Source organism: Diadema antillarum, unplaced genomic scaffold (assembly GCF_040938485.1).
Source record: "Diadema antillarum isolate AM-2024a unplaced genomic scaffold, OU_Dant_1.0 seq00001590_RagTag, whole genome shotgun sequence".
Taxonomy (NCBI): Eukaryota; Metazoa; Echinodermata; class Echinoidea; order Diadematoida; family Diadematidae; genus Diadema; species Diadema antillarum.
This window is the reverse complement of record NW_027272307.1, coordinates 139,181-166,673: the sequence shown is the minus strand read 5'-3', so window position 1 is coordinate 166,673 and position 27,493 is coordinate 139,181. Positions and strand designations below refer to the sequence as shown.

The following is a 27,493-nucleotide window of genomic DNA, read 5'->3' as shown; positions in this document are numbered from 1 at the left end:
TCATTTGGGTTTGTGAAAGTGTGTGTATGTAGATATATGTCATTTTGAAGGATAATGAAGAAGACGTTACTTCTTCTGAGATTTTGATGAGTAATGACATCGCTATGACTTTATGTAGCATATCAGGGGCGGATCCAGGAATTCCATAAAGAGGGGGCGCCTTAACAAGATTAAGGGGGGGGGGGGGGGCGCACACACCCCACCCCCAATTTTTTTCTGTTTATTTCTTTTGTTTTCACAAAAAAAATAAAGGGGGGGGGGGGGCATGCGCCCAGTGCACCCCCGCCTGGATCCACCACTGCATATACATATAGTATGGAACATTGTAATCAGCCAAGCAACTTTAACCCGTTGAGAACGGTTTGATTTTGCTACAACACACATTTCCCATAACCGCTTGCCCGAGTATATTCAGGACTCGTCCTCAATGGGTTAAAATGATAAGTTATGGTGAAACTTTAAGTGAAACTCTGAATTGAAAGCTCATATATGGTAGATGCATCACAAAATTTAGTACCATGGCCTCAAATTGACAATGTAGTCTACTATTGACGCCTGAATCTTTAACTGTAGATGTCTACAGATTGTAGTATTGCAAAACAGCTGGGAAGAAGCAATAAAAATGCTTTCACAGAGAATGAAATGAAATATGAAAAATATTTCATTTTTCAATGGTGATCTGATCTAGTATTAGCTGCTGGATGTGGGCTAGTTGTGTTTTCTCATCAAATGAATCTGATGGGCAAATTTCATAGACATTTGAAGCCTTTGTGAGAGTGCGAACAATATTATAAAGACTTTAAAGATGTATTTATCGAGGTCAACTTAGAATGAATTAATGACCTCATCAGAAGCAAGTTTTCTGTACCGTTCTGTTAAAAAAAATACAAGTGTAAAATCAGCGACAAATCACTGAAATATTTAGGATTAATATCAAAATAATCATAAATATTTTAAGTCATCTAGTTAGAGCCCCTCATTGGTACTTCAAAATGTTTTGGTCATTAAACCAAAGTGCTTCTCAAATACCTTTTACATTTCTTGTAAACTCAATGGATGAGTTTACTGAGATATCGTAAAATCAGAAACATATGCAAGTTGGAGGTGAAAGGCTTTTTTCTAGTATGCTGACCATGAAAAAAATAAGTATGCATATATTTTCTACGTAAACATGCATTGTGTCGGCAAAAACTTTTACATGCATTTTACTATCACAAATCTTCGCTCCTCGCAAAATTCACAAAAGGTTCTTGCACCCTAAGAATGTCTGATTTTACTGTATTCAAATTTTCTGATTATGGTATGAAAGGACGAGAGACATCCCAACGTTCAGAAAAGTTGCCTTAGGCTTGCCTCATCCAGTGCATGGAAGAGGGATTCTAAGTATTGGTGTGTGATCTAATAACATATTCAAATTTTATGCATATAGCTTTTGCACAACCATTGTGCCTTTACAACCAGAAAGCTTTGCCTGAGGTTTGCCTCTGCAAATGCATGCAAGTTTGATTTCAGGTACTGATTTCTGTCTTGTAGAGGTATTTAAACTGAGAAACTGGGTAGTAACTCTTTGGGAGTTGGGTGAATATCCACAATTTTGAGTGCATTTGTAAACTAGCATTTTCAAGTCTACTTACAAAAAGTGTACTGTCTGTACCAGTATATCCTTGTTTTTGTTTGCTTGTTTGTTTGTTTGTTTCAAAAACCTTCTTGCAGAACCGTAAACTGGGCTGTTCACATTAATTTGTAGTGAACAGGTGTAAGGATTTTTGTGGAAATCTTTGTAATTGCAAACCAAATGCCACAAGAAAAAAACAACTCATAAGATGTTGTGATTCTTATTTCCCCTGTGTAAGCCTCTTGCATCTTGGGAAGGGTGAATTTTGGTAGCGCAAAAATGTCAGAGGTTTTGTTTTGATAACATCTAACACTTCTAGTTGACTTGTACAGTTACTCACCTCCAGGTATGCATGAGTGACCAATTTGTTGACGTACATGGCTCGCGAGTTCCCGTGGGGTTTTTAATTTGCTCAGCAAGCTTGTAAATGTGCAGAATTTGGCATGTCGTGAATACCAAGAGATTTCAGTCTTTTTGTTTTTAAGTGAACTGTAATTAGCCAGTGCATGATTAGCTCATGTGTACATTTTCCCAAATGAGCTTTCCATTTTTCTCAGTTGCTTACACTCTTCACACTCATTTTCAAAGTAACATAATGCTTCAGCTTGCTCGATTTAATAATTCATGGTATTCATGTTCAAAAAAAAAAAGAACTTGTGTATGTCAGGTGACCAGAATATAGCCTGTTATTAAATATTTAGGGAAGAATCCATTTCATTATTGTGCTTTAACTCTTTATGTACCATGGTGGAAACCCTCTGTGTGCCACATTATTCTGAGACACAAATTAGTGTAGTCATGCTTTAAGAAAGCATTCTGTTTTTCAAATCTATGTAACTTTTATAGATTTTTGTTAAGTTGGACATGTAGTGAGCAAACTTGTAGAGAAAATGTCAAGCTTTGCTTTGACGTAAATTGTATGACAAATCTACGAGTCTTTTTCTATCAAATGACCAGTAGCCACATTACTGTAAAGGCATGACTTTTGCACACAAAACAGTAACAGAAACTTGTAATTTACTTTCAAATTGAGTCGGGAACACCGATTGCTAGCCAATTACCACATAAAATGCAAGCAATATGAGAGGAACGGAATCGCGAGAAACGCTCTCAGTGTACTGTGGCATTTGGCGATTTATCGATCGGTTTGGGCGGGTTTGTGCGTTTGAGCAGAATATGCGAAGTTGGCATACTGTGACTGAGCCAGGCTTGCGAACATGGCACATAAAGAGTTAAATGCATTATTAGCAAGTGTTATCTGTTATTGGTGTCAAATACTTGGATCTAATGAACTCTTTGTTATGGTCATTAGGATATGCCATCAAATACCATTTAGAGTTACATGAATATTCATTAAATCAAAGATGCTTATCTCCCTGAATTCCTAAACTCAGTCAACATGCCTGTTAGCAGAAATTGCCCTTTTTCTGTTATGTGCAAAGTGGAACTACAAACTGTCCTATTCTCACAGTTTCTTTATTTGAGTATGGGCAGAATAGGGAATATTTACAAGATGTTTTGACATTCACACAGTATTCCAAAGTACAAATAGCCTCAATGACAGATTTAAATTGGCAACACTCCAGCATTGCTTCTTTATTTTGTCTGCTTTGTCTTGAGTATTTTTCACTGCTACATCCCATCCAGTCTGGGGATATTTTCATATAAATTATTATCATCTTCTTGTCCTCAATACATTCACAGTACTGGAGTTTACCCCCTAATCCTATATTTCAGAAAGATTAGACAGAGTTCATAAAATTCATGAAATCTGCACAATTTAAAGTAGAATCAGAATTTGCCAAATTTAAATGAGAACACTATTACACAAACATATAAAGTGTGTTGCCAATTTGAGGATCATATATGTTGTTATTGTAGTGTTTGTGTGGCTTTTGATAATTCTGCAATGGAAATAAATGATGGTATATGACCAAAATTTGACTTCAAAGAAATGTAATTTCTTATTTCTACGATGTACCTCAAAAGGCCAGCAATGATTGATAAGAATTATGAAAAAAAATCAACATCAAACCAAAGAATTAAGCAAATGGGACCTGAAAGTTTCATCAGGGCTGATGTAGTTGATTTGGGGAATATAAGGCTAATTTCCCATCACTCATACGCAATCAGTTTCAGTTCGTCATGTAATTTGATCCCATTGAGGGCTTGACTACATCCGCCACGACATCAAACGACTACCAATGGAATACTTCAGCCAAAGAAGAAGAATAAGAAGTAATAAATCAAGTAAAAAATTCATAGCAGATATAGAGTGTTTGTCAAAATTTGCATAGTGGGGTTCACTAGTACTGTCTTTATGCCCAGTTTTCTTTGTGGAAGATGTCTAAGTAAAGTCACAAAGACAACTGATTTGACAGAGGCACAATTTTTTTTTTTGAAAATGAGAATTTTCACATTTATTTGCATGTTGTTCAGAAGTGTTATACAAGACTTGTGTATTGGAGTGAGCAGCAAAAGTGAAGTTCAACTTAGTCATTGGCTACAGACTTCTGTGTTAAAAAAACAGCAACAAACAATTAGGCCTACATAGTTTCAAGACATATATACAAAGACACACGGTTCCAAACATGATTATTCCATGGTAATGTAAAGTGTGCCTATGTCAGGGATGGGGTTGTCATTAAATGACTGCTCATTACATACTTTCATTTGGCAGAACTTTACCCATTGCAAGGCACACATTGTTTGATGTCTGATCTACTTTCATAGCAGTGGGATATAAATAGAGTTTTTCCACAAGTATTTTTTTCCTCTGCTGTCCAGAAACTCATCTTTAAGCTTTTAGATAATTGCTCTGTCTGTCCCCAAAATAGGTTACAAATGATTAAATCATCAACAACATCAACAACAAATGAAAGAGAAGGATTCAATTCATGTGTTTTGGTGCTGATAGCAAGAGGTTAAATAGAGAGAAAGAGAGTGGGAAGGGGTGGAAGAGAAAGTATATGGTTAGGGATAGATAGATAGATAGATAGATAGATAGATAGATAGAGAGAGAGATAAAAATAGAGATAGAAATAGGTGATAGATAGACAGATAGAGAAAGAGAAAGATTGCAGATACTGTAAAACATGTTATATTCGCAGCACAAAATTTTCGCAAAGTGGAGCCGACGGCCTTTTTCGTGGCATGAAATTTTCGCAAATTGCCACTGGTGTTCAATGCATATAGTGAAGACAAGAAATTTCACATGCATTTTTATTTTGCGAATCTTAATTTTGCAAAATTTGCAAATTTAAAATGCATGCGAACATTCCTCGTTTTACAGTAAGCTGAAACTGAATGGCAGTGTTTGCAGTTTATGAGACAATGACAAAACATTTGAACTATTTATGAGACGTGTTCAATATGGCAGCCCATGGTATCAATTCATCCATATTTTCTTCAAAGCTGTATTAATATAAGGGGAAGATTTCTTGGGAGGTGGAAGAAGGAAATCTTAGATTTAATGTATTCATTGGACACATTTGTTGAAGAACTGTTGGACTATTACTGTAAATATGAAAAGGTTGGTATGTAAGTATATTGGACTTGGTCTAATAAAACAGTATATATTTGTGTTGATGAAGCAGAATTTAAAGGGAATACTAAAATAATCTTATTTTGACCCTAGTATGCTATAATCCATGCTAATGGTATCATGTGTTTACTGTTGTTGTTTTTTTGTTGAATGTTACTTGTGAGAGTTTAAATTTATTTTGACCATGCAGAAGAAACAATTTTTTTTTTCACCCTTGCATGATATAATACATGTTCATTGTATCATGTTGAGATACAAAACATAGATTGGAAGGCTGGAATCATAATGAAAAGATGATAATCAAACCTAACTGTATATTTGAAGGATAATGACATTTAAAAGCCATAAATTCATCCATAACCAATCTAATGTGGCAATTGACAAAGTGCCAATTTCTGTAATAGGCAATCATTTTTGTTTTCATGTAGAGGAAAATAGGCAATTTAAATGTAGTCGTACTCATGCATGTATATAATGTGCTTTTTCCTTCCCTCTCTTGCTTCAGGTGTAGTTAGCAGAAATTAGATATTGTTGCACTAAAAACAGAGCCTAGCAATAAAGTCAAATTGTATTGGCTTCCATAAAGTTGGCAAGATAATGATCACATATTTGTTGGTAACACAACATTAGACAGTGTAAATGGCTTTAAAGCTAAAACATAGCAATCGGCAGGATCTTAACATTTATCTTCCATCATTGGGAATATGCTTGCTATATATTGGAAATATCTACCAAGAAATTTGTGTGGCTGGTGCGATTTGCCAAGATATTGAGTCGTTTTGTAGTATTGTAAGATCAAAAAGTGTGAAAAGTCAATAATCTGACTTTTATCTTGGGAGTACCCACCCCCATTCAGAAGTGAGTGTGTTATAGTGCTGCTCGTTCATGATGATCAAATTGTGTCCAAGCAGTAGTGTTGAATCGTACGCATGCAGAATCAGAACATACTACATGCAATTCACTTTTGGGAGCGATGGACATTGCTATGGCCTGACATATTGCTATCGATGTTATTGAATGTAAAACATTCCATGGCAACCACATTCCGGTATAAGCTGTAAAACTGTAGTACTTCCAGTAAACCTTTTTTTTTAATGATTTCACATTTTTGTCGTGGCGTTCTGTCACACATTTTTTATGTGACATAAGTGTATAGATTAGAGCAAAAATGGACAGTTCACCAAGCACACTAGAACTACGTTCTAGTTTTAAAGATAGAAGGTTGACAAAAAGGAATTACAGCATGGAAGGTTCTTAGAGAGCTGTGAGAATATGAAAGACATCAGAAAACAACACCTGAGAATATAAAACTTACCCATCATTAAAATGCCCTAATAATAGCACCTTTTACCCAAAGGGTATCAGTATCGGAGAATTTTCAAAGACTCTACAAGAGTTAATGGGCTTAGAAAAAGTTTTGCAAGATATGGAGGCTGCAGAAGGCCTAGAGAATGGCAAAGTTAAAGGCGTAATTTACTATTTGCAAATGAAACAAAAACCCAGCTTTATTGCTTTATAGTCTAAAATGTGACTCAGAGATGGAAACAACCTATGTAAAAATGTGAATAAGTGTAATTGATGTTAAGTGTTGTTGAATATACAAATTGTTAACAATAGTAGTAATAAAAATATTTCTAGACTATACCGTCTACAGTTTTGGTTTATTGAGAAAAATAGTGATATCTCCATATATTTTAGGCTTTATTGCAAAACTTTTACGTGGTAGGCTGTTTTGTGATACAACTGATTTACATACACATATGCATCAAATGTGATATCTTGATTATTTTTTAAATCACTGCTCCCAATTGTAAACTGTATATACCTGTAACAAAACATGCCTTTGCACGTGAAAGCTTTGAAAGGCTCATGAAATATAGAAGGTTAATAAAATAGTCTCTACTAGGAAAAGTTAGGCTGCAAAGAAAAATGAAGCTCTGAGAAAAGCAAGATTAACATAAGGAAGTTACAAAGTGAAAGTCTTAAAAGCTCTTAAAAAACATAGGTTAGCAAAGTGACTACACATAATAGGAAGGAGGGAAAAGTCTGAGAAGAGGATTAACATTTTTTATCTTTCTCTTGACATTATCAAATCATATGCATCTCCTTATTTCATTTGCATTACTGCCTGTTGTATTGCAATTTCACTTTATTTTACATAGGCTCTTTGAATCTAGCTCTTCAAGGGTTAAAGTCATATTTCTGACAGATTTTGTATCCTTATTATTTTTTGATAAACATTCGAATCAAATTATAAGCAAACCTTACGTTTAATTCAGACTGCTACTCTAAGGTATGAATCTCTAATCAAGTAAATTCAGTTTTATGGCAGATGTCAATGAGAATTAGATCACAGTTACAAATGAGGACACAGGGGAGATAGATAGATAGATAGATAGATAGGTACATAGATGGATAGATAGATAGATAGATAAACAGATAGATAGATAGATAGATAGATAGATAGATAGATAGATAGATAGATAAACAGATAGATAGATAGATAGATAGATAGATAAACAGATAGATAGATAGATAGATAGATAGATAAACAGATAGATAGATAGATAGATAGATAGATAGATAGATAGATAGATAGATAGATAAACAGATAGGTAGATAGATAGATAGATAGATAGATAAACAGATAGATAGATAGATAGATAGATAGATAGATAGATAGATAGATAGATAGATAGATAGATAGATAGATAGATAGATAGATAGATAAACAGATAGATAGATAGATAGATAGATAGATAGATAGATAGATAGATAGATAGATAGATAGATAGATAGATAGATAGATAGATAAACAGATAGATAGATAGATAGATAGATAGATAGATAGATAGATTGGCAGATTGAGAGGGAGAGAAAAGATTGTGCTAGAGATGAAGAAATTGTGGTGAGACACATCCATCAACACAGCATAGTGCAAATTTATCACAACATTGTGCAACTCGGCTCAGATGAAAGCATGTTTCAGACTGCATGTGTTTTAATGAAATTCACACGTGATATTGTGCAGTTTGCTGAAGTCGTTCAATGGATGTGGCAGTGATAAGACAAACTCATACAGTGAATTGACGTCGTTTGAGATAATTAAGTGTGAATAAGTTGCCATGTGCCTGTAAATGAAAAAGAAAACCTTAAAAGCAACAAAGTAATGGATTTCCATTTTATCATTAGCCATTTCTAACGATATGTTCCCAGAATTAATGTTAGGCAAGAGTGGCACAATATTCTGTCTCTTCCATGCAGGCGTGAAATCAGATTTTGTTTGCTAGACTGAGTGTTCCCCTCACCGCTCCCCTCCATCTCTCTCTCCCCCTTGAGTCCAGAGCAGGTGGTGTTTTCTTGGAGGCTGCCATTGATTTCTGGCCTAGATGACTAGAGCAAAATGGGATTTCCTGCTTACAGTGAAATGGTTATACTTTGTGGTGTGCTTTCCGCTACTTCTCCAAATGTTACTGACACAATTTTGCTTAAATTTCCTGTTCTGCTTTTCAGCCTTAGGGGAACAATGTGTTTTCCTTTTCACAGCTACATGGCTAATGGCTACATCCCGATGGAGTTTTATTCCAGGAAAATGGTTTTATGGTTAGGATGTGTTTGTGCATTTGTGTGTGAGTTTCTTTTTCAGCTATTTTCTCCAAGGTAGGTTTTAAGTGTAATAAGAAGGGAAATACTTCACTCTCACTTCTCGCCAGTTTTTACTCTCTAAGTCAACCTTTCAACACTTGTCAATATCAAGCCAAATGTTAAGAATCAAAATATAATTTCCCTAGGGTCTAATCTCTACTTTAATGAAAGGAATACTGTTGGTTTGTCAAACCTTTTGATTTTCTGAAGTTGTTTTGTTCCAAAGACCTATCTCATTCCTATCATGTTGCAGGAGTTTTCAATTTCTTTTAAACTTCATAATTTGTATTTGTCACACCATTTGTTCATTTGCTGGGTTTTTTGTGACACCTCTTTAACTACTGCTTATTTTTCAGCTTTTGTCCATTTGAGCCATCTTTCAGCATCAGTCTTAGCGTTCACCACTTTGATACGTCCATTTGTTTATAATTTTTGTGACCCATCCTTACATTCCCCTGCTAAAGCCACAGTCTTGAAATTCAAACCCCATGTTGTGAGAAATTGGAAACTAGGTTCTCACTAGGAAATGAGAGGTTATTTGATAACTTGCTTACTTTTTATTCTCTTTTGAAATATGTGACTTGCAAAATTCAAGCTAAATTCAAATTCATTTCAAGCAATCACTAAATCGACATCCATAAAACAATTCAGGCATGCAAATTTGTAGGTACACTCCAAGTCAAAGGAAAAATTTGAATATAAAGTACCTCAAGCAAGCTTTTAGCTCATGGTCTCACTTAATACTGAAGCTCTATCAAAAATATTTCTCTGACAATCTTAATTGCTCATCTCACTTTTTGTTAATATGAAATATAGAGTTTTTATGATAATCTGGAATTCTCATTCTTTTTAATCATTAACATTATTTCTGAATATGAAAAAAAAAGGTCATGACTGTGCTATTAAGAATAAGTAAGCTCCATATCTCATCTCCTTTTCCATGTAAACGCTTTGAATGTGTTTACTATATGTCTTGGAATCAGGTCACCGTTAATGATAAGAGGACTCATCGCCGCTATTTTTCCCCATCTAATGGAAATGTCTACTCCCGTTTTAGGATACAATTCACGATTTTCTAGTTCCCATGATATTTTCGGGAGGGGGGGGGGGGGGAGGGGGCTCTGCCATTATTTGAACTTTGTCAGTGATGCGCTGCCGCTAAGTAGAACCGGTGTCCATTAGCCCAGCGCTGTGGCATCGGTTGATATAAACATGTCCATGTAGAAGATGATGGGAGCGAGTTGTATTCCTCGCGGAGCACTTCAGGTAGGCAGTTGGAAAACTGGAATAGAGCCCTGTTTGTAGAGCGTTAATCATTAACATTTCACTAGACCGCGTACCGGAGTCCTTCAACTCACAATCTGCCCACGTACCCCCGTGTGGGAATTTGAAATCTACCGAAGATTTCCAGCTAAGTAGTATATTACTCATCAACATTACATACTGTTTGTTTGTATTGGAATTAATGATTTAGGATTATACATTTTGGAGTTTTTTTTTCTTGTTTGTACATTGTATGTGTGTGGTGAATTGAAAGAGAGTAATAGAAATATAGTTACTGAATAGTTTAAAAAGCAAGATATTCATCATTTTTATAAAATTTTGAAAGTTTCTACAGCTTATGACTTTATAGTTCTTCATTAGGTTTGTGATACACCTTCATCTGACCTGCTGTCATCAGTTAGATAACAGACTGATTTTTTTCTTTCTCCGTGTTTCTTGTCTTTAGGTACATAAGATAGGAAGGTAGCTCACAGTAAGAATCAAATCAACCCTTTAGAGCCCCAGTCTTTCATTTGAATTTCATTTTCTGCATGTATGAAAGGAAAATTGCATTTCACACTTTGGTCATTTGTTTTTACAAATTTATCATATATTCATAGAGCTTAAATTGGAGGCTATGGATGACCAAGAATGATATAAAGTAGCCAAAAGAAACACATGTTTTTATAACACACACACACACACACACACACACACACACACACACACACACAAACGCAAACATGGCCTGAGGTAATGTAGTAATATTTTGTTTGCTGAGAGCCAGAAGGGCTTTATGGCAGTTTTGGTGGTTATTGAGTAATTGGTATCATGTTGTGGTGCTAAATCTTCTCTGCTTTATGGTGTCAATCTTTAATTATCTTCATTTTCAGTAAAATATTAAAAATTAAACTAGAAGGGTGCCATTTTACTCTATATTTGGAATGATGCTTATTAATCTACCCATTTTTGGTTGAATAAACATTTTATTTCATGAAAATTAATTATTTTATTTTCATTTACGCTCAAATCTTAGAACACAATAGCACCCTTCTGGTTGTCAGCTGACAAATTTAGAGTCAGCATTTCAGGGGCTAGAAGCTCAAAGGGGTATACGTGAAAATAAAATCCATTATCGAACAGCTCATCATCCTCATGATATCACAGGTGAAATAATCCATAATTCTTTGCAAATTAAAAAGCGAACCTTTTCCTTCAGTAAGCATTTAGTTGTGACATGGAAATAGACTGTCTAAATGAATAGTGTGTGTGTGTGTCTGTGTGTGTGTAGAACAATGCAAGGGCTGCAAGTTGTTCACACCACTGGGTTAAAGGGCAATTAAATGAGCAAATGAAATTGACAATTATGTCCAAGGTTACCCTTGCTACTTTTAGCTCTGAGAAAGTTTTTTTTTTTTTTCTACAAAGTGAAGACGAGTGTGAAAAAAATGACCCCAGTGGTGCGTGAAATTATTCCCAGGAATGGTGAAATTGACCGACCCCCAAATCCTCAATTATCTGTGCTGAGAATTGAGAAGTGTTAACACATCTCCCACAAGTAGATGGATTTGCTACCTTGATGAATCCAAACGCCAGGACAGATCTCAAAGTGTTTAAGCCATCTGGTCACCTAAAGTCTCACCTGCAAAGCCAGATTAACCCAGAACATGTAGTTAGTACCTGAAAGTCTCCATTAACTCTTAATGTGCCAGACCCAAAACCCCTAACGTGCCAGACGTTTTTACCCAACGCCAGAAAGTTCGCGAACTTTAGTGGCAATGTAATTTAAAACTGCCATATCTTTGAAATTAATGACTGTTTTGAATTGAGGTCTACACAACATATATCAAGAAATAATTGGTCTTTCGTGCCATGCAGTCAGTTTGCGGTAATATCTATCTCAACCTGAAATATTGCAGAAATAATTGATATCATCAAAAAATTGTTAGAAATTTTTGTGTAGTATGGAAAGAAAGAGTCATTCGTGGTTTTTCTTCAATAGAACGCTCCCTTGACTCTGTGAGAAAGTTTTAGAGCTACATCTCCTCTTTCGAATGATAACAAAATTGTCTTCTAGAGTTGTATAATTACAAAGATATTGGCAGTTCAATTTGTCTTTTCAATTTCTTTTTTTTGCCTCGGTAATTCACTCCCCAATCTGAGTCCTTTAGTCCCAGATCTTGTATTTGAAACTAAAGTAAATCCCGGGTCCTGGAATAATGTCTTTTGTCCACTTGAGAAAGAAGCACCGACTAATCCTTCTTTTGTCTATGCGGACTGCGGGCGGGTGCACTCTATTGAAATCGGCAGGCCTTTGTTTACAGGTCTACTTTCCGTCCACTATACATGTGCATAGACAAGAACAAAAGCGTGTTCTTCCTTCGTATATGCTAGCATGGGGACGATTAGTGAAGTTCACCAAGACAAAAGGATGAAAGACTTGACCGACGAACAAAAGCTTGACCCACTTTGAGGGACAAAATGAAAGCCGCTCCCGCAGAAGAGCACCCAAGGTGGAAATGCATAGACAACACACGCAGATTAAGTAGCATACACACGCGTGATTAATCAATGAGAATTTAGATCTATACACAGCTCGCAGAGGGTGCGCTCACTGCGAATTTTCCCGACGCGAAAAAAATACATCTAGCTGAAAAAATACTTATTTACTCAAAATTTTCCTATGTAAGGATACTCATATTTTTAGCGGAAACAATGGCTATGCTAATCAGCTACCAGTACATATCAGTGGCAGTTTCTTTGTGTAACAAATTATGGTACCACAAGAACCTAAATGACCAATGTTTTTCACGCTCTTCTTAGTCGCCGATCGGCGACCATGGCACGTCAGGACTAAGGTCGCCGTTCGGCGACCATGGCATGTTAAGAGTTAACCCACAGACTCTATGAATGTTGTAGAGCCTGTAGAAAGTCTAAGGGAATGTTAGAATCTAACAGGGAATGGTTTAATTGTGCACCTGTGGTTTTCTGGACAAGATCAAATTTTGTTTCCATCCATAGTCAATTTTGTTGTGCTTTTTTTTCTCTTTTTGTCTGGTAAGCAGTGGATGAGTTGATGTCATGTGTCTTTAAATAATTACAGTATTTTTTCCACTTTGCACCTTTTGCTCCATCGAGTGTGAATTCCTTGTCTATTGTTGAACAGTATGTCCTTTCTTATAGTGTAACTAGACATATTTCTTGTGTGGTGACAACTCCAATCTCTACTGCTGAAACAGTTAAAGTAGAATACAAGAAGATTACAGAATCAATTCACAACCCTTGGCCTAAACCTAAACCTAAACCAGCATGTTTTTTTTTCTTTTCGTGTGCAGAACATGAAAATAATCCTTTATGATGTTCGTGAATACTCACACATACACCTGAAAATACATACATTGTATCCACCTCTGTGATATGCATGTACTGTAAAAGTGGACATTTTGTCACAAGTAATTTTTTGCACTCACTCTTACAAGATGAAGTTTGCATGTTTTTGATTTAATGGAATCAAATATAAAGTGGTATTGCATATAGCAAGCAAAAATTTTTGAATGTTTTCATTTTTGCGCTAGTTACATGTCGCAGGCAAATCTCCACACCACAAAAATTTCCATTATTGAAGGCATATGACTTTACATACATATTTGTTTTTCTATTTTTTTCTATTGCTTTTCTTCCTAATGGCCATAATTGTAGAGGAATCACTTCACACAAAACAGAGACAGAAACTTAGAATTTACTTATAAATCCAGTAGTGAACACCACTTGATAGTCAATCACCACATTGAATGCAAGCTACATGTGACAGAAATGGCATCGTTAAAAACACTTTCATTTTTATATACTGTGGCATTTGGTGATTTATCGATCGTCTTGGGCGGATTTGTGCGTTTTAGCAGGATATGTGAACTTGGCACACCGTCGACTGAGTCAGGCATGAGAACGTGGCACATAAAGAGGACCTGAATAGTTCCTATCCTTCGCTCCCATTAATTAATTGTGAGGAATAGAAGTCAACCTTAATACTCTGTCGCATCGATGCAGAATATGAAAGATGACAGAGTTGTCTCGTGATTTAGTTTTGATATTCAAAAAGCAGTGTGCTTCAGTCATCAGAAAATACATTGTATATAGCAGGCAGAATTTCCTGCATAATCTTTTCTTGTCTGTCTGTCTGTCTGTGTGTGTCTGTCTGTCTGTCTGTCTGTCTGTCTATCCCATCTCTCTGTCAATTTTCCCCGCAATTTTTGAAATGACAGATTCCTCTCTATAAGGTGCGATGTGACGGGTACGCCAGCTGTCGGCTTCGCTTTGAATTCCCCTTCCCACTCAAGTTTGGTAACCAATTGACTAACACTAATGTGATTTGTGTGTTTGACTGGCTTTGTGTATCCGCCTTCTGATGCTATACTGAATCAGATGGAGGTTTAAACATTTCTTTTTCTCAAAATCACTTTTTTTCATATTCTAGTTCCTCTTCCTCATCTTCATCTTCATCTTTGTCTTCATTTCCTTTTTTCCTCTTTTTCCTTCTCCTTCTGCCATCTGGCATAGATGAATGAAAAAGTGGAAGAAATAAACAGACATTGTGATGAGTTTTTTTATTCAGAATCGGTAGATGGATCCTTTTACTATACAATCAATCACATCTGATTTCAAACTTCTCATGAAAATATAACTTTGAATAGTTTAGTTGCATTGTTTTTCCATTCTCAGGCTAATGCTATGATACATCTATCAGGCATTTGTGCAATGTCCCTTAAAAAAAAAAAAAACACCACAGAAACAGGTGATCCTCAGAATGAAATTGACACTTTTTAAGCTTTGAGTTTTGATTGGCACAGAAAACTCCATAACATACACACTGTCCAAAGTTCTTGGTGCAGAAAGGGTTAAAGTAGAATGGCAAAAAGGAAATGAGGAGAGCAGCATACTGGTGTCATTTTTTTGATATCACATTCATGTCTTTTAGGAGTAATAATCTGCATTGACAGAGAGCTTGTTTTTGTATGAGATTGTAAGACTTTAGTTATGTGTCTGACGAATGCAAGAAAGAAAAAATAAATATGTTTCATGATGGCATATAACTTTATATAGATACAGGAACTCACTTTGCTAAGAGTTGATTCAGCCATGAGTCGATTTCATGGTAACCAAAGAAATGACTCGATATCATATTATGAAAGCCGCTGCATCCAATCAATCAGAAATCTTAACCTCCGCAGCTGCTCTCTGGAAAGCACATTTGAAATCTTGTGGATTTGCAAAAAAGAGCTGTAGTCGTAGATGAACTCGCATGTTGATTGCCTGTATAAAGATTGTGATCCCCCCTTATTCATTGAATTCATCCATAGATATCAATTGCAGTGCCAACCACCTGCAAATACCAGCTGCCATTCAGCTAGCTTGCTAGGGTGACTGAAAATTTGTCCTTGAGTTTATATTTGTACTTTTCTTTGATATGACTCTGTAAAAGATGCTAAAAGATTAAAAAACAGGAACTAAGATTCCTGTTTGTATTTCACATTCTGCTCTTCAAATGACATAGTGCCGTTTGTTTGCCAGCTGAACTCATCTTGCTTTCTGTAACTTCCCAAGAGTCTTTTAATCTACCAGAATCCCTTAACCGTTTATGTGCTTTAAGTGCTGATTGATACAGAAATCCCATATAGTTGTACACACTGTCAAAGTCCCTGGTACAGAAAGAGTTAATTTCTTTGTAATGGAGAGTTATTTACAGTCAGCCACAGTGATAATCTGACACTAGTCTTCCTACAATGCTGTGGCATTAAAGACTGCTGCAGTTGACCTTTCCATGTATAGTGTTCTCAAAATAGTATGTACATTTTGATTAAACAGCATTACCAATAACTTTTCAAAGATGTGCAAAGAGTATGATTATTACATCAACACATGATCTTCAGTGCGTGTATAAACTTGTTAAGTTCAGCTGACTGCTTGCTCAAGGATGTGTATTCGAAAGAAAAGACTGGAAATTATCAGGATAAATATCACTGTCCAGAAGTGCACTGTTGACTTGTGTTGCTTAGGAATAGAGAGAGAATGAGACCGAAAGAGAAGTCAATAGAATGCTGATAACACACTATCTGTGAGTCACAGGGAGTGGCTGTGTGTCTGTTTTGTTTTGAATAGGGAGCTATTTGGGGTGTTTTTTTCTTCCTTTACCATATATTGATTCTGAGCCATCCTGCAATTATTATTTTTTCTCTATTCTATCAAAACATGTAGATTGGAAGCCAATTTGAGTTTCTGGCTATCAGATGATGTTTATTGTATGAATAGTTTGGGGATATTGATCTCTATTTTACTTTCTTTTTTTTTAAGTCATTGCTTGACTCAACTTGATTGCAGCTGAATGACTTTGGGTCAAATGCAGTGGTATTTTATATATTTTTTTTTTCTTTCTGCTTTCTATGAAATGAAACTTTCATAAGATATAATATATGAATGCATAAATGCAACTATGAATGTCTGTATGTTTGAGTGTATGAATGTATGAATTCATAAATGTGTGAATGCATGAGTATGAATATATGAGTCTATGAATGTATTGATGTGCGAATGTATGTACACATGGGTGCATGAATGTATGAATGCATTAAGGCATGGATGCGTGAGTGTATGTATGTATAAATGTGTGAATGTATGAATGTATGAATGCATGAATGTATGAATGCATGAATGAGTGAATGCATGAATATTTGAATGCATAAATGCATAAGCACATGAATTGACAAATGTATGAATGCACAAATGTGTGAAAGCATGAGTGTATTAAAGTTTGAATATTTTATTGTTTGAACGTGTGATTGTTTGATTGTTTGAATGTGTGAATGTACCTTTGTGCATATATACACACTTACTGTACATATCCCTATACCTTATCCCTACCCCACCTGCTATCAAATGGGAGTTCGTAGTCGGGCCATTCCATCAGTTGCCATGCCAACCGTTAAAAGCGTCATGTGATGTAGGATGGGAGAGTGTGGTGGACATGAAGACTAAGAGGTCAAAACGATCTGGACAGTCTCTCTGTGCCTATTCCTCGTAACAGATTTATACGAGCCATTTTGGACAATCTACTTTGATGGCCAGTCCCCACATGATAGCAAGCAGTGCGTGCAATCCAATCATGGATATTACCTTTCAGCACAAAAGTGCTTTGGAAAAATTGTGAACACATAAGCTCTTTTTTTACTCGAAGTTTGTTGTTGTTCTTTCCTATTTCAGTTACCTTCCTGATACAGAAAGCTTGAAATAGACCAAAGCTTGACCGACCAAAACTGTATCAAAAAAGCCCACTCCTTTAGCTTGTTGTTGTGAGAAATCACCTTCCATGATTCCCTTCTATTTCACTACTGTCTTGGAGAGGAGGGAAATTAACCCTTTCCTTGTGAGAACAGCTGAGTCATATATCGATTGTATTAAGAGTTGCTGTAACTTGGCGAAAGTGGGGTAAACCATTCTTTTAGTTCTTAGTGTCTAACAGTTACACATGTTGAGATGTGATAAAGAGTATGAAAGAAAAAAAAAGTTCAGATTCTAAAGTATAATTTCCACTTGAATAGGAAAAATGACATTTCTGAGTTGGAAATAGAATGTTTCTTTTTCTGGTCAGAAAAGTATTCTAGCAGAATTTTGTACAAAGAGAAACAAAATTTTCTTCAGATATCAATTTCACTTACTATAGCAATCACCACCACTGTCATCTACCCATGACTCCAATAGAAGGAAGGGGTGGGTGTGGTCATCTGCCCATGACTCCAATAGAAGGAAGGGGTGGGTGTGGTCATCTACCCATGACTCCAATAGAAGGAAGGGGTGGGTGTGGTCATCTGCCCATGACTCCAATAGAAGGAAGGGGTGGGTGTGGTCATCTACCCATGACTCCAATAGAAGGAAGGGGTGGGTGTGGTCATCTACCCATGACTCCAATAGAAGGAAGGGGTGGGTATGGTCATCTACCCATGACTCCAATAGAAGGAAGGGGTGGGTGTGGTCATCTACCCATGACTCCAATAGAAGGAAGGGGTGGGTGTGGTCATCTACCCATGACTCCAATAGAAGGAAGGGGTGGATATGGTCTGGCTTCTAGCTCTTCTTTCTGTCTACCTTGCTTTGTTATTTTTCACTTTCTACAACTTTGATACACAAAGTAGGACATACCCACTCATTTATTGCAGTAGTGCAATAATTCCGTACAATGGTATCTGTGTTTTATTGGGTGTTGATATTTAACCTGTCACTATAAAAAAAAGACATCAAGCCTCAATGTACAAATATTCGTATTGTTTAAATTTCCAGATTTCAAGCATTGCAATGGTGTACGATTTTTTCAAATTTTATATTAAAAAATAACACAAGAATGTAAGACAAAGCTGCCAAATAGAATTTAAAAAAAAGAAAATGTCACAAAGTTGCCTCTAAACCTTAGATACATTTAAGCATGTAGGAGATGATTTAAAGATAAAGGCTGATTCAAAATACTCACATGCTCCATTATATATAAGAAGAATGTGCAATTCTTAAATAATCACAGATTTTGAAATCCAGATTGATGTTAGGTACATATCAAACTTTCTGTATTTATTAAATGAGTATTATCTTTTCAGCCAAATCATATCATTTTTACAGTCTTTTGATATCTGTGATTTCATCAAGGAATTTCATCAAGGAAGTGTGGTGGGAAAGCACATAAAATCATAGATTCTGTAGCATTTATTTCAGAACCATCTGTACCCACTGTGAATGAAAGCAAAATCTTTGTGATTTTCCATGGAGGGGAAGATTACACAGTTAAGTTTAACCCGTTGAGAACCAGTCCCGAGTATACTCGGGCAAGGGTTTATGAGAAATGCGTGTTGTAACAAAATCATCAAGTTCTGAAAGGGTTAATTATCATTTGTCAGTGCTGTGCACAGGGAGACAATATGCCTTCGTCTCTGTTGTGGTTTTACCTCCTGCCCCTCCCCCCTGCCCCTCCCCTTCCCCTCCCCCACCTCAAGGTTTTGATCTCCTTTTCCACTGCCTAACGGCCTCCTTGCATGCCTGCTTGGAGTGGCCCTGATGAGCTGAAGCCGTAGTCTTCAGGCAGATGTGTCGGTTTCCATGACAACAATCTCACTAACAGCATTAAAGGGAGTTCACAGGCATGCTCCAAAAAGAATATCATAAAGTATCTTCTTATACTTTTTCTTTGTGCAACAGTTGCAGATTAGGTGAATGCTATTTTGTACAGTTTAAACATGATGAATGTTACTTAGATAATCATAAGCGTATTAGGATTCAGGATGAATGTCAAAATGGCATACCATTATCAAAATTCCGTACGCAGATTTTTTTTTTATCCCATAGCAGTGTCTAAGCTTTTTTTATCAAATGCTTTATCTTATACAGTGTGTGTGTGTATGTGTGTGTGCATGTGAGGATGTGTGTGTGTCTCTTTCACTTTACCCAAACTTCAGTTTAACTTTCAAGATGGATGTCCTTAGATGCGCATCCAGCAGACAGTTAATATTATTACCACTCACTCAAATATTCTCTACATAAAAACACAAAATTCATAGTATCTGTTAACTGGTTTCAGAGGTGGAGATTGCACACAAGGTGCGACTAATAACATCCATTAAAAAAGGCCATGTGATGTTGCCTGGGAACCAAGGAATTTACGTAGGAAATTACCCCCAGAGTGGTACAGTGCAGTGGGGAGCTATTCTCATGGAGAATGTTGCCATGGCAACCCATCCGACCTGTGGTATCAGTCTTTTTGTTTTTGTTTTGTTTTTGTTTTGTGGATGGTTGCTATCACTTATGTGCAATTAGTATGTGGTTAATGACTGACAGCCTCGTCTCCAAAGATCCTAAGCCATGGCATGGCGAACATTAATGTATGATAATGAGGATGGCAAGGCCTGGCCTTCAGTGAGCATCTCACCAGAATCCAGTCAGAAGCCAGTCAGAAGCCAGGCAGCTGCCCATATGAGGTGTGAGGTTACAAAAATAGACTGTCTGCTCATTAAATATTCAGAAATCATTATCCTTTGCACTGATCAATTTGCTAGGCCATTGGCTATGCTTGTACCTTACACCTATAAGTTTGCTTCTTCACATTTTAGCATTCTTGCTTTATATATATTTTTCCTCTCTTCCTCCCCCCCCCCCCCCATCCCTACCTATATTTTTCCTTCTTTGTCTCAGCACAAGGATGAACAATGTTTTGGTTACCATCAAAGTAAAATTGTACTCAAATTTCAAATGTGAAACAAATCTGTGAAAAGTATTTTTATGTGTGATTCTGTCTATGGACGCATTTTGTAATTTTTTGTTCTTGTTTTTCTCTCTGTGTGTTTGTTTTTTTCGTCATGTGGGACGATTACTGTCATGCACTTGTTTGAGTGGAAAAAGGAAATGATGATTTTTACCCCTGGGATTAGACTTTTTTTGCTTCTGATCGTATCTCTTAACCCGTTGAAGACGAGTTCGGAGTATAGGAGGCAGGTTCCTATGGGAAATGTGTGTTATGTCAAAATCAGCTTGTCCTCAATGGGTTTATTAAACGTTACTCTCATGTCTTCTCTCATCTCTTCTCTTCTCTATCTTCTTCCTCTGTATACATGATTTCCATGATTTCTGCAGTCATCACTTTCACAGAAACAAACATTTTCCACTTGGATCAGCAGTCCCAGAATTTTATGCCCCCCCCCCAAAAAAAAAAAAAAAAATTTCTGTGCAGAAATTAATTTCTGAAATAGAGATCGATGGACAGCGTATGTCTTGAGGTCACCATGGCATGCGGCAGGATTGGAAAATCCTTTTTCCATGAACTCTGCAATTCCTGGTGATTGTTGCAGAATAAAACAGCTTTAGTCTCTAACTTCAGCTCCTAAAAGTCAGTAACCCATGGTGTTTAGGGATATAAGGTATGGTGATATACTATGCAGGAGGCCATACATTGTTTTATCTTTTTCAGAGGAAAGTCTTGCATTGAGACTAGTAATGACAGACACACTTCATCGTCTAATTGATAGACAGCTTAAATGGTATTGCTTGGTTCAGTAAGTGTCAACAAAACAGGCTGTGACCTCAATCTATCTCACATGTGTCTAGTATTTGAAGTAGCAGTAGCAACAGCGGCAGCAGCAGCAGCAGTAGAAGTAGAAGAAGAAGAAACAAAAAAAAAAGAAGTAGGAGAGAAAATGTGTCCTGACACGCTGATAGTACAGCCACCAGAAGTAACAATTATTACTCTTTGAACTTTTAACTCTCCCCGTTATTATATTCAGCTGGCTATGAAAACACATTATCACATGGTCATTGTGTATATTCACTTTGCAATAGTGAATATGCAAGAAGTGATTTGTAATTAACCCGTTGAGGACGAGTCCCAAATACACTCAGGCAGGTGTCTATGGGAAATGCGCGTTGTAATAAAATCAGCTCGTCCTCAATAGGTTAAGGTCCTCTAACAACATGTGGAATTAATGATTTTATAAATCAATTTTTACTATATTGAAGTTGGAGTTATGGTCTCATAATTCAGAGCCATAAATAAGATTTAATGCTGTTCAAATGGCAATCAGGATAGGGTTAGTGGTGTAAAGTTATTTGGATTTAAGCTAAACTTTGTAATTTGTTATATTTGACAGTTTTGGCAGCAGTTGAAAGTTTCCACATTTGTTGGGATTTTTTTTTTTTTTACAATAGATAACTGCATGCAATATTAACAGCCTCCATATGATGGTGGTAGGACATATTTTGTTAAGATGATGTAAATGATATTTGTTCTTAATGATGAAATATGCAAAATCAGTGCATCAATTAACCCATTGAGGACAATTTGATTCTGCTACAACACACATTTCCCATAGACACCTGCCTGAGTATACTCGGGACTTGTCCTCAACGTTTTAATGTTATTAGATCCGATGGACTAGCTAGAAGTTAAGTGTTAGAATGAACATGTATGATGACAAATTGTCTGATGATTACATCTAATCTAATTCATTCTTTGAAAACTACAAGCATGTAGTATGTAGGATAATAATTCACAGACATGATTGATGACTCGTCTATGGTAATATTGATCATCTAATGGTTAAGCATTGCTTCTTTATTTATATTTTAAGTATCTCAGAATCCTTGTTTTGATAGAAGGTAAATGTGTGTCAAGGGTGGATTTTCTTGATACATTATGTAATATGCAAAAAAATATGTCAACGTTTCATTTGTTGGTCTTTCATAGATGTAGACAGGCTTTTAGACGCCGTTACATCACCAATGCTCATTTTCATGCATTTGTGTCAGTTTTTTTGTGTACCAGTAGAATAAGAACAATTTTGGTGTGTTTCAGAAGACGATATATGTTCCTTGCCACTAATCTTTAGTAGTGTAGTGAAAATGAGGCAGTGGTAAGAGACCATTGATTGATACCACTGTCCTGCAGAATGTTCTATGAACATGAGCAAAGAAGGGGGAGTAGGGGTGGGTGGATGGGGGGGGGGGGGTGGTGGTGGGTAGGGGTAAAATGTCAAGCAGGACATGATGGATGCTCCCTCCAGTATTTCACCAGGTGAAATGTCATCTGTCATTTTTTTTTCCCATTTTTTTTTTTTGGGGGGGGGGGGGGGGGTGTGGGGTGGGGAGGGGGAGTTGTTTTTAAAGGTACTGTTTACCATTGGGAGCAGCGATTTCAAAAATGTTTGAGACATCACATTTGATGATGCATGTTTGTAGGTTAGTTGTAAAGGTCCGTAGTCAGTCATTACGAATTGGATGTGTCAATGTACAATCTGTGTCAAATTGTAGGAATCTTGGAGTTTATTTTGACCCTGAAATGTCAATGGCGACACACATTACAAGCACATGTCGATCTGTATATTTGCAACTACGCAATATTCACAGTATCAGAAAATCCTTATCAAACAAAGTTGCAGCCTCTGTTATTCATTCGTATGTTTTGTCTCGTATTGATTATGGAAATGCATTATTGTTCAAGGCTTCATCTTACCAACTGGCCAAACTACAGTGTGCTCAGAACTCTGCTGCTCGGGTCCTCAGTGGAACATCTCGCTTCTCCAGCATTACCCCAGTTCTAAAAAATCTTCACTGGCTACCAGTATCCAAGCGGATAGAGTTTAAAATTCTTATTCATACATGGAAAGCAGTAAATTCTTCAGCTCCAAAATATTTGCAAAACCTTGTTTCAGAATACGTCCCTGGCAGAAATCTCCGTTCATGTAATAGTAAACAATTAACAGTTAAAAGAACAATCTCGACTCTCGGAGAAAAAGCCTTTGTTTCTGCAGCCCCATCTCTCTGGAACGCTCTTCCACTGAGGATCCGATCAGCAGAGACCATTGAAACATTTAAAAAGCTTTTGAAATCACATATGTTCGCATCTTGTTTCGATTGAATTTTCAACGAATTGTTCATTGGTGTGTATATCTCTACTTATCTCTTTCTTCTTTTTCAACCTTCTTATGTACAATTATGACTATTATGTATGCTATTCTTTTCATAATTACGTCCCTCTGCGCCTCAGAATAGGATACTAGATCGAAGGCGCATTACAAATGCTGTACTTATTATTATTATTGTATCACAAAACATCCTACCATATAAATATTTTGCAATAAAGCCTAAGATATGTGGAGATATTACTCTTTTTCTCTGTAAACCTAACTGTAGACAATTTAGTCTGGAAAAAAAATTAACTGCAACTATTGTTTACATTTTGTATAATTACCAATACTTAATTGACATTGATAATACTGATTCAAGTTTTTACGATTGGTTGTTTTTATCCCTAACTCACATTTTAGAACTATTTTCAAGCATGAAAGCTGGGTTTTTGTTTTATCTGCAAATGGTAAATAATGCCTTTAAGTATCCATGAAAGAGCAGACATTATTCATAAACTGACTCGCACCTTTGCTACATGATAGATTACTGGGTAGATTACTTAATCAAAATGTGGGGATGGGGGTTTGGGTTCCTCTTGATTCTTCATGTACCGTAATGGAATTAGCCTATTTTTTCCACTGATTTTGTTTGTGCATCGAGAAAGCTTTTAGCAAGACCAGAAAAGCTCCCCTGTAACCATGGTGAAAGATTTATGGGCTACTTATAGAATCAGGTTACTGACTTCAAAATTGCAGGAACAAGAGCATATATAGGCTACAATAAATGATGTAACACACGCTTATCACCCACACACAAACAAAAGAAAAGAAAAAGAAACAAATGCTGCAGTGGCTGACATGCTTTAAAGTATGATATCACTGTTGAGTTAATTTTGGCCATAACAGTATAGAGCAAAATCACACAAACATAATAGTAGAAATTTCATAAAATTGGACACAGGATATCACTATTGAAAGGATAGGCCTAACCCCAATACTGAAGACCTCACTCCAGAGCGACATTTTCTTTGAATATTTTGTTGATTTTAACTTTGCCAGGCACCATATTACATAGTTACATTAAAAAAAGCAAAACAAAACAAAACAAAACAAAACAAAACAAAACAAAACACAATGACAACAACAAAAACTGAGACATCGAATAACCCCAAAGCATTTCAGTTCATATTTTATACGTTTTTTGCTTTTTGTTGTTGTTGTTGTTGTTGTCATTTTGGCATTATGATGTACACTTCTTTTAAATCTACCTTCGATGAATTATCCTATGCATTGAAAGTATGGCTTGTTAACCCATTGAGGACAAGTCCCGAGTATACTCGGGCAGGTGTCTATGGGAAATGCGTGTTGTAGCAAAATCAAACCCTCAATGGGTTAAAGCAAGGGGAAGGGGATAAAAAAAAGAGTTCTACATTCATTTATTTATACCACATGAAAGCATTTTGTCTTTTAAATTTCCTCATTGAGTGGTTCACAATATACAAGCATTGCTTTTTAGTGGACCTCTCAGTTCTCTTTTTCCCTTCTAAACATAACTTAGTATTTTGCTGGTATGTATGTATATCTCTATTTGTTAATTATCGCTTATCTTTTGCACATTCTAATGGAAATGATGTAAATCCTGATTTATTCTGTGTTATTTTTTGTTGGAAGAAAAATGAGAATGAAAATAAAATGAATTGAATATATATCCCTTTGTGTGTCTGTGTTGCACAAACAAAGTAGATAATATCTAGCACTATTATACCCCAACCAACCCCTCCCTTTGAAATATCGTGAGGTACATTGTATGACATACAATGATTAAGCTACTTTTTTTATGGAGAAGTATGATAAAATGATGAGAGATCTTATTGCAATTTATCATACACCCAAAGTATAATGAAGAAATGATATATATAGAAATATATTTTGTTATTTCAAAGTTTAAAATGAGCCTTACTTTGGTGGGCAATTTGCCCCATAAGAAAAAAAAAATAGATTAATATTTGATATCAGCAAAGCAAAATTAAATCACTTATATTTTGATTAAGCTTTAGTTGTTTTAACGGACTTGATTAGAAAAAGAAATCATATTTATTTGCTTACTGTACTAGCTAGTAGCTATTTCATTTTAGATGTAAGTTTAGTGCTTAGGAACTGAATGTATGTGGAACAAAAAGAGGTACGGTAAAGGAATTCAGATATCACATTATCTCTCATCAAAGAGAGGATGTCAAAATAACATTGTTGTTTCAGCCATAAAACTCTACATTGTACAACTTATGGCATTTTCAACTCTGCAGTCAACCTCACTGAAAAGATTAAACTGCTATAGCGCCATCTAGTGCCTTAAATCTGCACAGTTTTAGAGCCATGATAAAATTCAGCAGAGATCCAGGGGAAAGTAATGAGACATCTAACACAGTAACTTTAGAGCAATCAAGACTCGGTTGATATCACCATCCCTCAGTGAGACTTCATCCTGATCGTTCATATATTTTGCATAGCGCCCTCTTGTGATGGGGGTATTCATATAATTAAGCAGTCTAAATTTACATGGATGCTCTCTCTTTCCTATAGCCCAGCAATGTGATATCATATGGCTAATGATTTCCATAGTTATGACAAGGTTATTTGGTTTGTTTTTGGTTTGTATCCATGCCACACTTCATCTGATTTGTATTTAGCATTATCTACTTATGAAGACCCTGCGTGTTCATTTTATTTTTCAGTCATTTTAATGAGCTTGATTTATGGGTGTTTTCTCAAGAGTATTTGCCTGTACCCACACAAGCAAATGACTACAACTCAGTATCATTATTCCAAGGATGATACCAGGACCAAATTGTCATTCCCAGAATAGGAAAGGACGTTGAACTGGGAAGATTATAATCATCAGTTTTATCTCCCAGGGGAAAAGAATGAAAAGAAGCCAAATCTTATTTGAAGTGAGGCCTTCAGTTTCTTTTCATTCACTTATAATCATGCATACATTGTATATATGACCTTGCATCACAAAACCAACAAAAAGACATCAGGCTTGGATTTTTAGTTAAGAGCAGGTTCTGAAAGAGCTGAATTTATGCTTTAAAATGGTGTGCGACTCAATTCTGATGGGCTCTCGTAATATTGGAAAGAATGCACACACTCTGGATAAATGTGTGCTGAGAATAGAGGCTCTAGAGTATAGGGTCTAATCAAGCACTATAAGCTTACTCAATTATGCTCTGTGCAATAAATGGGGCAAAAAAAAGGTATGTAAAACTTCAGAGTAACAAAAATGAAGGGATCATCAGTTTAAGTTGAAGTTATTCATACTCTATCCACACATTCTATCCATGAGTAACACAAGGTTTCAAAGCAGTAGATCATCCTTTCAAAAGTTATTAGAGTTGAAAGTGAAAAGTGTGGAAAGGTTTTTAAGGAATGAAAAGGGGACTTTACGACATGCCTAATCACATTATTCTTTAAAAAAAAGTGGTTTAGAAAAACTGCTAAAACACATTTTCCCATGCATGTTATAATCCCAAACTTTAGAATGACGTAGAAAAAGAATTGATCTTTCAGAAAATATGAAAAATGCAAGATTGTCTAGGTTGACCCGTTTCACCTGTTTTGTGTCCTCACACAAAATCAGTGAGCACAACTCTTTGTTGGTTTTGTGATGCACGGTCACATATAGACAAACAAGTAATAGTAAATCATTGCCTCAAGGCAATGAGCGTAATCAAAAGGGTCAGGTGACTTTTGACGACATTGCCATCAATTCAAAGTTTGTTGTAGACACTGTACAGAATAGCATCAAGGACATGCATCTTTTGACCCGTTGAGGACAATCTAATTTTGCTACAACACGCAGCCATAGGCACCTGCCCGAGTATACTAGGGACTCGTCTTCAATGGGTTAATCAACAGATATTTTCTGTGGTACACAAAGATGAAATCCTCCAGTATTGTATGCTTCTTCAGTACACTGTCTGATTTGGCGAATAGTACAGAAGA

General features: G+C 36.1%; 1 protein-coding gene across 1 annotated transcript in view; it reads left to right on the top strand.

Moving 5' to 3' along the window:
* Nucleotides 1-27,493, top strand: part of LOC139710935 (A-type potassium channel modulatory protein DPP6-like) — a 390,830-nt gene that overhangs the window by 227,419 nt on the left and 135,918 nt on the right. The window lies entirely within an intron of this gene.